Raw genomic sequence first — 15,008 nt, 5'->3', positions numbered from 1 at the left:
CTGAATACAGTAATCTGCTATTGATGATATCATGAAATATTCTTTTTTCAGTTACAGTCAGTATTCTTTGTGCAGAACTGATAGCTGCTATGAGTATGTAATATTGACAATTATGGAAGAATTGACTCGTTTAAAACTCATTATCTGAATATCTCTATTATTGAAGAAGCTGCACTTTTTTTTCAAATGCCTAATTCAGCATTTAGCAACATTTCTTATATTTGTTTTCTTTTTTTGCTATGGTCTTTGTATGATATATATATATAACTGAATACAAAATGAGAAAATATGTAAAGCATTTTATTATAATTAAGGGTTTTTTTCTTTATTTATTTAGACTTGTACGGAGTAGTTTTGATTTGAAAATTAAATGTATTTTTTATTGAATTAAAAAATTGATAAAAATACTTAATGTTTTCAGAAAAAGTACTTAAAGTCAAGACTTTTCTTAAGTTTTGGGCTATATTTCTGAATATGTAAGCAAAGTAAAAAGTGCGACCTGATTTACTCATTATAATTGTGTCAAAATAAAGTGTCCAAATTATAGTCAGTAAAAATAGAGATATGATATCCAAGGCAAAGATGAACTACCCATAGATCAGTGCATCAAAGGATAAAGATGTAAAAAAATCACAGGCCACGGTTTGGATTTAAACAATGACCAAAACCCGTACCGTATAGTATGACGAAATGTATAAGCAATAAAAGACCCCGGTATGACACAATGTAAAATAATGCAAATGAGAAATCCAGTTGGTTGATTTATATTATAACAATGAAAGAACACCAAGTTGACCGACAGTTTCAAACGACAACCACTTGTTTACTGTTTCCTGGCTTGGGACAGACACTTTAACAATGTAGCGGTATTTAAAATGTTTGTGAGGTTGTAAAACTGTATACATGATTTGAGTTTTACTCACCAGACTAGTACTTACAAATGTAGCAAAAATGCAAATACCTAAAAGAAAAAGGTATAAGTACCGATGTTAAAAACGTAATAAGCAGTATAAAAAAAGCACAACCATGAATATCTTGATAACATTACATGTTGTGTTATGTATTAAACTATTTACAATAAAATCACTAATACTTTAGCACTGATACATTGCAAATTATTGGACAATTCCAGTATGACTTTGAAAAATTATTCATATTATATTAATTTGTTGGGCATCTTCTGAGATACAGCAATTAGTCAATTATACTTGAAACGAAACTGATAATATATTTATATCAAATAGAGATATTAGAATATCGAAATACTCGTTCTTTACCGTCACGTGGATGTAGATTAACTTTTAATACGATACAATTTGTGGGGATGATCGTATTTGGTTTTTCACAATCCATTTTTTTGGATGACGAAAATGTTTGAAGCGGTTGAAGTTCTGTCAAAACCCTTAAGTGTAAAAATGCGAAAGGGCCAAAACAGAACAACGAACATCTATAAAAATCTCTGCCTGAGAGGTCGTGACATTTTTATGTAATAAACGTGAATTTTACAGACAAAATGTGTTATCTAAATCACACAAATATTGAAGCACTAGCCTATAAGTAAATGATACACACGGCAATCGATATTCTATTACCTTTTTCGAAAAAGAAAAAAAAAATATGAATTAAGTTCCCTGGATTCAAAATTATATCTTTGACGTCACATATAGTTCTGTAACTAAATAAACTTTAATAGACATGTTGTCTGCATGATTTCATCGCCTAGTGCATTAGGTAGGTTGCTTGATCGCATAGCTCAGCTTAAGGTTTATAAATAGGCAACCCCTTTTTGTGTAAATAGATGTATCCAAACTACACAGTGTTATACCTTGGTCTATAGATAAACTACAGATGTGAATACTGTTTACCTTGACAAACCTCTTGGTATTTTATACCGTTTTTACCTGGTGTCTCCTTCATTTGATTAAGGAGTTACGCATCAGTTTGACTAAAATTGATTTGGCTCATTTATTTTTTTTTAAATTGACAAAATAATAACTTTGACCTGTTGACAAACATATAAAAATTTAATGAAATTTGATCCACACAACTTACAGGTCTGGAATAATTTCATTGGATACATAGCAGTTTGATAAACAATAATTTTGATGATTGAGACTTTACTCCCTTAAGTTCTGTAACCTCTCAATACATCTCGGGCACATTAAACATATTACACCAGACAATGCAGTTTGACACCAGTGGTGTTACCACTTCTATTGATTGCATTACCGTCACGATGTTGAAGTAAATGTACCCAAACATTTCTGACAACCTTTAGGTTGCATTTCTGTAATTATTGACAATGCAATTTCCCATAGGAACTCCTTTTACGGCTAAAACTGTACCACTTTTACTATGAAGTTTTGAAAAAAATCATATCCTAGAATAGAAAGTTCATATGCACTACTATATTTTTCAAAGGTCAAAATATAGGGCTGTGCGGCATATTTTCAACGTTTATATGCCCCGAACTTCTAAGAGTTTAAACTAACCTCTTAATACATCTCGGGCACATTAAACATATTACACCAGACAATGCAGTTTGACACCAGTGGTGCTACCACTACTATTGATTCCATTACCGTCACGATGTTGAAGTAAATGTACGCAAACATTTCTGACAACCTTTAGGTTGCATTTCCGTCGGTACTTCTAAGAGTTTAAACTAACACTAAATTTCTTAACTGCACCTACCTTAACAGTAGGATTACCATAGATTTCAATATAAACAATATGCATATGTATATTTACTGGTAACATTCCCAAGTTATGTCTCTATGAGATGAAACATAGAGATCATAACTGGGATCCAGTTTGTAAACAAAATTAATTATCTATGAATATTCTATATCTCCCCAAAAAGAGGCGTGGTTTGCGAAACAGCTGTATTTACAAAGTACAACCTTTAGTTAACATATTACAGTTTGTGTTGTTTTTTTCTATAAACTTTAAATGTTTCAATATTTATGTATCAGATGCCTTACTTTAATCAACAGTTTGTTTTACAAAGCCTTATATCCCAAACGATTTTGTTTTATTATGAACTTCAGTTTAAAGTGTAAAATAAAACAAAAGACGTACTTACACAACATGATAAAAAATATATAAAAACATAAGATTAATAAAAACGTGTTTTTGGTTCACCAAATTAGGCAAATATCTGCATAGATCTTTATCATTTTTAACGAACTAGATAATATAATTTAAAGTTAGGCATATCTGGTAATATCTTATATCCTTTAAGAAAACGACATATTCCTATATATGCACATAATTTTATTAATAATCGACGGTTTAATATGTCTTTTTCAGGTACGCTCATAACCTATAGTTTGGATAGGCAAAATATTGAACGTTTGAGAGTTTGAAGTCCAAATTAGTCAAAAGAACAGCCAGCACATAAAAGACACATTGCCTGATGGTCGTGAATTTTGGAAAACAATTGCATGCAATTACTTGGGATTTTACAAACAATGTATAGTTATTGAAATCATACCAATATTGAAGCACTGACCACTAGTTAAATGTTACCCACAGAAACTGATATTCCATCTCCAGCTTAAAATGACCTTTAACGAAAAATAATAAAAATAGAAAATAAAGTTGCCAATCTGCCAAAAGAATTTTTAACATGTATTTCTTTGATAATTAAATTTTGATTGATATCAGAAAGTCATGACCCCATCGCCTTACGTTTAAGGTATGTTTTCAATGTCGCACTCCTTAGTTAAACATTTTCAAAGTTGGTAGTTCCTGTCGAGTATAAAGCCGTATTAAAAAAATATAATAATATGGAGCTGTCTAAAAACTCCAAATGTGCTTACTGTTTACTGTGACAGACCTCTTGGTATTTGACCTCGTTTGATCCTGGGTTCGTTGTTCAACTTGTTAATTAACAAGTAGTTCAAAAAGTTAATCCGATGATTAGTAAATCCTTTTTTTGAGAGGAGTTAAAAATGCAATTCTGCTTGGAGGGCAACAAATAATTACAGTAAATGCGGAAATTGAAGCATTCTAGAAATCTTTTCAAAATAGGGCCCATTTGCAATTATAAACATTTGGTTTGCCAAATTAGGCAAATACTTGCATAGACCTTTACCATTTTTTAACAGACTACATAATATGATTTGAAGTCATGCATATCTGGTAATATCTTATATTCTTTTACAAAACGACATGTTCCTATACATGTACATAATTTTACTAATAATTGACGGTTTAATATTTCATTATCAAATACGCTCATAACCTTAAGTTTGGATAGCCAAAATATTGAACGTTTGAGAGTTTGAAGGCCAAATGGAGCAAAAAGAGCAACCAGCAATTTAAATACAAATTGTCTTGGAGTCGTGAATATCTGAGAAAAACTGCATGTAATTACTTGGGATTTTACAGACAAAATTTAGTTATTGAACGTTCTTTTCGTGGTTTTTCGGTTTTTGCCATGGCGTTGTCAGTTTATCTTGACTTACGGGTTTTGAATATTCCGTTAGTATTTCTTGCCTCATTTTATACCATTGGAAAAATATTCCTAATGAGTTTTATAATATCTATTGCACAGACTGTGGATCAATACTATGATCATATAAGTTGTGTGGGAATTAATTATGTAGCCTTAAATATCAACTGCACTCCCCCTACTGAAGAATATGGAATCTTTGGTTTTTTTCTGAAATCTTGATGTTCTAATTTGTCACGTGATCTTTGCAAATACGGACACTTTAAGTCCGACTCGATTAATAATACAGTTTCCATGTCAAAAAACTATTGCCAGTTTTACCAAACGCAAAAAAAAAAAGTATGATATAATGTTCAAGGAGCCAAAATGAGAATAACAGATCTTAAAATTGTGGCCTCCGGAGTGCTTTTCTGGATCATCTTCATGTATACCAGAAACTCTTAAAACCTGAAATATTAAAACAGGCGATGTAAACAAATCTTTCAAGAGATTTTATGACCAAAATTGACCTTAACAGAATAATTAAAAAAAAGGTCAAGTTTTCCGGCGAATTATTATATGTATAATTTCTAAAGACAATTCATTTTCAGATAAAAGTAAAAAACAATGTGTAACATCTATTAATAAAAAAAAGACAAATTCTTGAATCGAAACTTCACTTCAAGACGAAGGCAGCTTTAAATATTGTACACTGAATTTAAAGCTCTGATCAATTACAAAACTTAGTCAACTCCCCTAAATTGATAGCTAAAGACAATTCATAACTGAAACACATCGTTTAAGTTTATGTTTCAGCCTTTTATAGTGTAAATAATAGAGTTCTTTACCTGAAGCTTCTACATGTTCTATCCTCTAGTTTGGGGAACCCGTGTTTTCAGTGTTGAATCTTGGAACCTTAGGGCCTGCTTTTCATTTTTCGCAGAAAAAGTTGACATGATAAAAAAATTAAAGGGAATATTGTTGAAGATAGTTTAATCACACTTCATAACCGGCTATATGAACTGCAGATGCAAAAGGGAAGACTGATTAATATCTACGGTACACAATGGCAAATCCATTGTACAGCGATGACAATCAGAACTGAATACAGCAATCTGCTATTGATGATATCATAAACTATTCTTTTTCAATTACAGTCAGTATTTGGATCTGCAGAACTGATAGCTGCTTTGAGTATGTGATAATGACAATTACGGAAGAATTGACTCGTTTAAAACTAATTATCTGAATATCTTAACTATTATTGAAGAAGCTGCACTTTTTTTTAAATGCCTTCTTCAGCAATATTTCTTATATTTGTGTTATGTTATGGTATGGTCTTTGTATGATATATATATAACTTTAAACAAACGAGAAAATATGTAAAGCATTTTATTGAAATAAAGGGTTTTTTTTTTCTTTATTTATTTAGAATTGTACGGAGTAATTTTGAATTAAAAATTAAATGTATTTATTATTGAATTAAAAAAATTCATTAAAATACTTTATTTTTTTCAGATAAAGTACTTAAAGTCAAGACTTTTCTTAAGTTTGGGGCTATATTTCTGAATATGTAAGAAAAGTAAAAAGTGCGACCTGATTTATTCATGATAATTGTGTCAAAATATAGTGTCCAAATTATAGTCAGCAAAGATAGGGATATGATATCCAAGGCAAAAATGAACTACCCATAGATCAGTACATCAAAGGATAAAGATGTGAAAAATCACAGGTCACCGTTCGGATTTAAACAATGACCGAAACCCGCACCGTATAGTATGACGAAATGTATAAGCAATAAAAGACCCCGGTATGACACAATGTAAAATTATGAAAAATGAGAAATCAAGTTGGTTGATTTATATTATAACAATGAAAGAACACCAAGTTGACCGACAGTTTCAAACGACAACCACTTGTTTACTGTTTCCTGGCTTGAGACAGACACTTTAACAATGTAGCGCTATCTAAAATGTTAATGAGGTTGTAAAACTGTAACAAATATTTGGGTTTTACTCACCAGACCAGTACTAAGCAAAAAAGCAAATAACTAAAAGAAAAAAGCATAAGTACCAATGTTAAAAACGTAATAAGCAGTATAAGAAAAGCACAACCATGTTCAATACCGAAATATAAGTTTTGACAGGATGTCCGACAATAAGTGTCAATATCTTGATAACATTACATGTTTTGTTCTGTATTAACCTATTTAGAATACAATCAATAATACTTTAGTACTGATACATTGCCAATTATTGGACGATTTCAGTATGACTTTCAAAAATTATTGATATTAAACTAGGTTGTTAGATTTATGATGTAACATACTCTGAAATACAGCAATCAGTGAATTATACTTTAAACGAAACCGATAATACATTTATACCAAAAAGAGATATTGGAATATCGAAATACTCGTTCTTTACCGTCATGTGGATGTGGATTAACTTTTAATACGATACAATTTGTGGGGATGCTCGAATTTGGATTTTCACAATCAATTTTTTGGATGACGAAAATGTTGAAGAGGGACGAAAGATACCAGAAGGACAGTCAAACCCATAGATCGAAAACAAACTGACAACGCCATGGCCAAAAATAAAAAGACAAACAGACAAATAATAGTACAGAAGTACTCTTAGAACCTAAAGTGTGGAAAGAAACAATTAAATGCGAATAGGCTGAAACAGAACAACAAACATCTTTGCATGATAAGTCGTGACATTTTTATGTAATGAAATTGAATGTTACAGACCAAATTTGTTATCTAAATCATACCAATATTGAGGCTCTAGCCTATAAGTAAATGTTGCCTACGGCAACTGATATTCAATGACCTTTTGCAAAAAAACGATATAGACATTTTGTCTGCATGATTTCATCGCCTATCGCATTTGGAAGGGCTGCTTAGTCATAGATCAGCTTATTTTTTATTAATAGGCAACCCCTTCCGTGTAAATATATGTATCAAAACTATTCACAGTGATACACCTTGGTCTATAGATTAACTGCAGATGTGAATACTGTTTACCTTGACAAACCTTTTGGTATTTTTACACCTTTTTTACATGGTGTCTCCTTCATATGATTAAGGGGTAACGCAACACTGTGACTAAAATAAATTTCGCTCGTTTAATTCTTTTTTTAAATTGACAAAATATTAACTTTCACCTGTTGACATAAATATAAAAAATTCAAGACATTTGAACCACACAACTTACAGGTCTGGAATAATTTCATTGGATACATAGCAGTTTGATAAACAATAATTTTGATCATTGAGAGGCTTGATATCTCTTTACTTATAGTATGTGATTAAATCGTTCAGCTGATTTTTAAAGAGTTTACTTCCTTAAGTTCTGTATCCTCTTAATACATCTTGGAGACATTAAACATATTACATCAGACAATGCAGTTTGACACCAGTGGTGGTACCACTTCTATTGATTGCCTTGACGATGTTGGTGTCAATGTACACAAACAAATCTCACCACCTTTAAGTAACATATTACAGTTTGTGTTGTTTTTTGTATAAACTTTAAATGTTTCAATATTTATGTATCAAATGCCCTTCTTGAATCAACAGTTTTTTACAAAGCCTTATATCCCAAACGATTTCTTTTTATTATGAACTTCAGTTTAAAGTGTAAAATAAAACAAAAGACGTTCTTTCACAACATAATCGAAAATATATAAAAACATAAGATTAATAAAAACGTGTTTATGGTTCACCAAATTAGGCAACTACTTGCATAGATCTTTACCATTTTTTTTACGAACTACATAATATAATTTGAAGTCAGACATATCTGGTAATATATTAAATCCTTTTAGAAAACGACATGTTCCTATATATGCACACAATTTTACTAATAATTGACGGTTTAATATGTCATTATCAGGTACGATTATAACCTAAAGTTTGGATAGCGAAAATATTGAACGTTTGAGAGTTTGAAAAGAACAACCAACAACTTATATACACGTTGCCTTGGAGTCGTGAATTTCTGAAAACAACTGCATGCAATTACTTGGGATTTTACAGACAATATCTAGTTATTGAAATCAAACCAACATTGAAGCACTGACCACTAGTTAAATGATACCCAAAGGAACTGATATTCCATCTCCAGCTTAAAATCACCTTTAACGAAAAATAAAAGATATATAATAGAAAATAAAGTTCCCAATTTGCAGAAGGTTGCTTTAACATCTGTTTCTTTGATAAATAAATTTTGATTGACGTCAGAACGTCATGACCCCATCGCCTAACGTATAAGATATGATTTCTATGTCGCACCCGTTAGTTAAACATTTTGATAACCACTTTCTAGTAAAAAGCCGTATTCAAAATATAATGGTATGGAGCTGTCTATAAATTTCAAATGTGCTTACTGTTTACTGTGCCATACCTCTTGGTATTTAACCTCTTTTGTTCCTGGGTCCGTTGTTCAACTTGTCGTTAAACTAATTTATGATTAACTTTAACGAGTAGTTCAAAAATTAATCGGATGATTAGTAAATCCTCTTTTTGAGGAGTTAGAAATGCAAATGTGCTTGGAGGGAAACACATAATTTCAGTAAATGCAGAAATTGAAGCATTCTTTTTCACAATAGGGCCCATTTTGCAATTATAAACATTTGCATTTCATCCGTGACTAGAGCACAAGTTTTTAATTTGTTTGTTTGCAGATTTCGTTTTATCTAAAGTGATGAGGTCAGTCGTTCGAAAAAAGAAAAGAAAAACTAATTGCATTCAATGAGTTCACCCTCTACATGTTTATAAACTTTTTTTAGCACGAAATTATGAATACTGTAAACCAACTAATTCTAGGGAGGGATTTATTTTCGCGACTTTTGCGAGTAGAAAAAATAACGTGAATATAAATATACGCAAATATCTAAAACTTGGATCTTTCCTTATTTAACTCATCGAGTAAATTTGAAAATCGCGACATTAAATCGCCTCAAAATGTGCTAGAAAGGGCTAAACGGGGAAAATATTATCCTCAAAAATAATTTGGTTTACAGTATATTTATCAGGGGAATGTCCTTTTCTTAACTTGAGATTGTGATGTGCGTTTTGTTAATACATTCATAACTCAATCTATTTTTTATCAGGGCCTTCCAGAGCTCACTTCGTGGAATGGATTCCTATTATAATTGAAGACCCCCTTGTGTTATATGGGTGTCATTATTTGTTAATGGAATAATTCCATATAAAAATAAGGAGATGTAGTATGATATCCAATGAGAAAACTATCAAGAAAGGTCCAAAGTACAAGGATGTAAATTACAACGGTTTGTGGTTGGGCCTTGCACAATGAACAAACCCCATATACCGTTATGTAAGATATAAAAGTCTCAGGGATGACAAAATGTGAGGCTTATGTTAAATTGGAAGACCAAGGGAATGAATGCTTTATGCTTATAATATTCAGTTCTGCCAAAACCGCAAGTTATGACCTCTTATGCATATTAAAATGGTTGCTGGAAGGAGTGTTATATTTAAAAGGCATCTTATCATTAGTAAATAGAATTACCGTATTACAAAACTTTCATGAAGATATCATTGGTCATATAAGTTCTTTAAATGTTATTCAAACAATTTTCTAAATGGAAAGGAGGCTTCTCTTTATCTATATCAATAACAGCGTAAAGTAATAAGTTAATCAGCACAAGCATACTCAAACAAGCTTTGATAAGGGGTATTTTTGTTTAAACCAGATTTCATCTTCTCATCTTATCGACGTCTGCGTTCAATATGTAAACATCTCTCACGAAGATCATGAAGATGTGTAGATGAAGAAAACGATTGTCATGAACATTTTCAATTATCTATAAAAAAAATCATTTTTTCTAAGATAGATTTTGTGAAATTTGATCTCTTGTGGATAGTTGTCTCATTTGAAATCATATTACATCTCCTTTTTTTTATCCAGAATGCGACACTAATGTTCATATGAAAACATATACATATGTACTTGGCAAGAAATATTTTATGAAACCCAATATATTTCAAATTGATGAGATAACAAACACGGGCTTCATCATGACGTTAATGTTGCGGCAAATAAGCATAAAGGAGAAATAGACTAGTACCAAGATACACTTTAATCCACAACCATGCATTTGGTATTACAGGGCCTTTCATATATCTGGTGATGCGTAATGGTCACTATTGAAGACCGAATAGTGACTTTGAGATACTTAATTCGAAGTCATTAGGTCTCTGAGGGCGAGTTGTCTCGTCATTTAATTTTTATAAAGTTTTGAAATAGATACAAAGCGGACAGGTGGTTTCTTGAGAAAACATAGATAATAAGATCAATTTCTTAAAGGACTTTATATTTAAATAAAATTATATCAAATAATATAATTAAACACCAGTTCTTCGTGTTCTTGTTATTATGAAAATATATATTTGCATCAGTTGGTGATATTTATGATGATTATCATTATGATCATTGATTTGTAATTAACGTGCATCAGGAACTATTTCATCCATATAAGAACCAAACCATTCAGAGTGTTATGATATTGTAATTATTATATTTAACCATCTTGGACTAATTTGTTTTGTGTGGCCTTATAACATGTATATTATGATACATAATAATTATAGTTGTTTACAAAATAACTGTGCAGTTTAGAAATCACTGGAACAATCATAAATACTGATGGAATGATTAGACCTTTCTATTTGACTTACATAATAACTCTGGAATGGTCATATTCTACTATGTGTAATTTAAACTTATACCGTATTCTAGAAGTTTTTGTTCTCTAGTTTTCCAGGAGTTTCTCTTCTACAGTGTTCTAGAGATTTTCATGACAACTATGTATGTATACAGACACTAAAGTTAGACTTTCGGATTAGACATTAACATTCTTGCATTCTCAGAAGTTCTCTGCAGTTGTTGAATTTTGACACTTTTATTTACGTTAACTGCATCATACTTAATTGTGACTTATTGGACATAATATTATGTTTGAATTCCTGCAACAGTGAAGAGAAGAATTCCGGATAAAGAAAAGACAAAAGGATCGGACATATATAACAGTTAAGTTGACATTTCAATTTGTATAATTTTTCTTGTAAACTTGTGTACAATAAATCTTGTTAAATTTTATTATTGATTTGTGTTTTTTGTTGGACACAATTTAAAGGTGATTTTTGATCGTAACAAGAGTCGGATAAAAGCTTGCACAAGGTAACATATAACCCTAACGGGACACATTATTCTGACTCAGAGATGACATGTCTTAACTCTAACATATAGCACCACTTATTTGGGCAGGTTGAACACCACACTTATTATATGGTTATTCTAATCGAATGATTACGAAATTCTAACGACTCTTTACTACTAACGAAAAGATGAACAACATACCATTAAACATACATTAAGTTTAAACCTATGGCATCAGGCAATGAAATAGGACATTGTAATTGAACTTATTCCGAGGGGTAATCAAGTTATAGAAATGTTTCTCACAACTTTTCCTTTTCAGTGTTTTTGTTTTTTTCTCTCACATGAAGACAATCTTATGAAAAAAACAACCATGTGGTTATCACCTGATTGACCTTTAATCAACATATTACAGTTTGTGTTTTGTCTATCAACTTTTTATTTTATTAAGCAACAATATTGCACATGCTGCTAACACAGCTTTCTCAGTGGAGGTCCCCGTTTTATAGGTACCAGAAGTTTATGGAAATTTCCGGTAGATTAATTGCATATTGTGAATCCTTTACAAAAAATATTAATATACCACCAATACAAAAATAATTGCATAATTTTATGTATTTAATACTTCTGGCGTTACAAAGCAAGTGATTATCGAATGTTTATACCTACTCTTAGTAACACGACGGGTGCCACATGTGGAGCAAGATCTGCTTACCCTTCCGGTGCACCTGAGATCTCCCCCCGTTTTTGATGGGGTTCTTGTTACTAAGTCTTTAGTTTCTATGTTGTGTCATCTGTACTATTATTTGTCTGTTTATCTTTTTATTTTTGGCCATGCCGTTGTCAGTTTGTTTTCGATCTATGAGTTTGACTGTCCCTCTGGTATATTTCGTCCCTCTTTTATAGCTCATTCGAGATTGTGATGATTGTTTATAATCAATTACATGTGTTTCTATTTCCTAATAACGTTAAATGTTTCTACATTTATATATCAGCTGTCCTACTTAAAGTCTACTTTTCCTTTTTCAAACTCCTCTATATAATTATGCTTCAATTCTGCAACTCAAGTGCGGGTTGTAAATTTATAAATATGTACGTTATTCCAGCACAAAGTTTTGCCTCAGATAGTATTTAAAGTATTTAAAATGTATAATGGTACTCAGAGTAGGTAAATTTCTATTTTAAGTCAGGCGTCCGAAAAATTATCTGATAGTTTCCTTGTTCTAAGGAATGTCATGCTTCCATATAAGCTAATAATAATATATTAAATCATTGACGTTTTACTTCAAATATTGGCCTTTTTTACAAATATATAAACAAAATGTTGTCTTATCCTATTGGCCTAAAACAACTGTTAGTCTCAAACTTACCTATTGAAAATTATTTTCAAGAACACGCGTTGTGCGCAGGTGTGCTCAAAATCATTTCAGAAGTTTATTTTTGTTTGATCTTTTGTTTTATCACAGGCTTGCCCTGCCGGAGCACCTGAGACAACCCCCGGTTTTTGAAGGGGTTCGTCTTTAGTTTTATATGTTGTGTATATTTTTTGTTTTTCTTTTGGACTTTTATTTTTGCAATGACATTGTCAGTTTATTTTCGGCTATGAGTTTGAATGTCCCGTTTGTATATTGCGTCTCTCTTTTCCTGGAATGTATCTGGGTATTTTCAAGCCATTTGTTGGTATCGATAATTAGCTGGTATAGCTCGTAACCTACTTGCTACGCTTAAAACATTAAGTACATATTCTTATTCATGTTTTGACAATAATAGACGTTAAAGATTATGATTTAATTAGAGCAGTTAACTGTAATTTCTTATATCTTTCTTTTTGTTAAACATATTATTTTTTTTATTTCATTAAAGTTGTCTACAAATCTTTTAATGATACACCTTTCTCCTTTGAAACCCTTAATAGAATAAATAATAGGCTTAGGAATGCCTCTTGAATAAGCATTTGTATAAATTATAATTTACAATTTTCCGGATAAATAAAAGTGCTTTTCTGTATATCATTAAGTTACTACTTAATCGTCCTTTATAATAATATTGTAAAAAAATAGTTTTGAGAATTTGGTTTTACAATTAATGAGTATATAACTATTTACTTTGACTATATCCATGCAACCATGCATAGAAATAAAAAAAGAATTACAAATTTTATCATCTGTTTTTCTCTTGTTATTATAAGCAATGTCTTTCTTATATTTTTTTCTACGCGTGTCACTGAAACTGCATGAAATAGTTTTGTACAGAAAGTGCTGTGTATGAAAACAAAGATTCAAGTGCTGATGGACGATCAGCCTAACTAAAATGGAATATTGTTTTTAAAGAAATCACTATCTTATTGATTAATTATTAATTAATCCTACTTATCAGTAATATGAATCAATTAATCATATTAATTGATCATATTAACTATTTGTTTCAACAGAGTTAGTGAGTATCAAACAGGTAGGACGAGTAGATAGAAGAACGGATATTCGAGTTTAGACTCGTGAAAATTTTCATAGCTATCATAATTGTCGCATATACTTTCATAAATCGATACTTCCATCCACTCACTAGTCAATGCTGAGATACTGCCTGTAATACGGATGCCACTAGTTAGCAAGATATGCCTACCTGCTTGAGCACATGAAATCTACCCTGTTTGTTTTCAGGGATCGTATTTCTCAATCTTATAAGCATTTTGTTTTGTTATTGTTTTTTATTTCGTCGTTTTTTTTCCCTACAGTTTTGGTGATTGTATACTGTTGATTTTTTATTCTTTGTGTACTGATTTTCGTGGATTTCGTTGTGTAGGGTGAACCACGAATTCAAATGTTCAACGAAATGTAAATGATCTATAGGTTTGTATGCAGAATTTGCCAAAACCTCGAAATTAAGTATAAACGAAAATATGTGTTTTACCCAATTCACGAAAATTGGTACCCACGAAAATAAATGAATCCACAATATTCTGGTTTTTTTTCGACTTATGTTTTCTTTCAAATAATGAAAGTAAATTTAGAAACATACACTGGAATAACATTATTAGGCTTGTTTTAAGTTTATGATAACCAAGTGACAGAAATGGTTGTGTTTACACCACGAAAATTGATAGGAATACCGACATTCATGTGCAATTTGACATGTTGCACCTTAATATACATTAGTTAAATGTATTTACATTATTATTTGTTAAGATTTAATTTGAAATATAAGGGATTTTGTTTTAAACTGAAAAGAAAAAGGCTGATAACCAGACGCGATAAAATGTCAAATAACTGGAACTGGTTACGTGGGATATCATTCGAAGTAAACTAAATATGTGAAAAACACGAAAGAAACATTACTATCAACCGAGAGCATTTAGAAACTCAACGACTCTCCAAATT

This window comes from Mytilus californianus, unplaced genomic scaffold, assembly GCF_021869535.1.
Source record: "Mytilus californianus isolate M0D057914Y unplaced genomic scaffold, xbMytCali1.0.p SCAF_10, whole genome shotgun sequence".
NCBI classification, from domain to species: domain Eukaryota; kingdom Metazoa; phylum Mollusca; class Bivalvia; order Mytilida; family Mytilidae; genus Mytilus; species Mytilus californianus.
Note: the sequence above shows the minus strand (reverse complement) of the source record.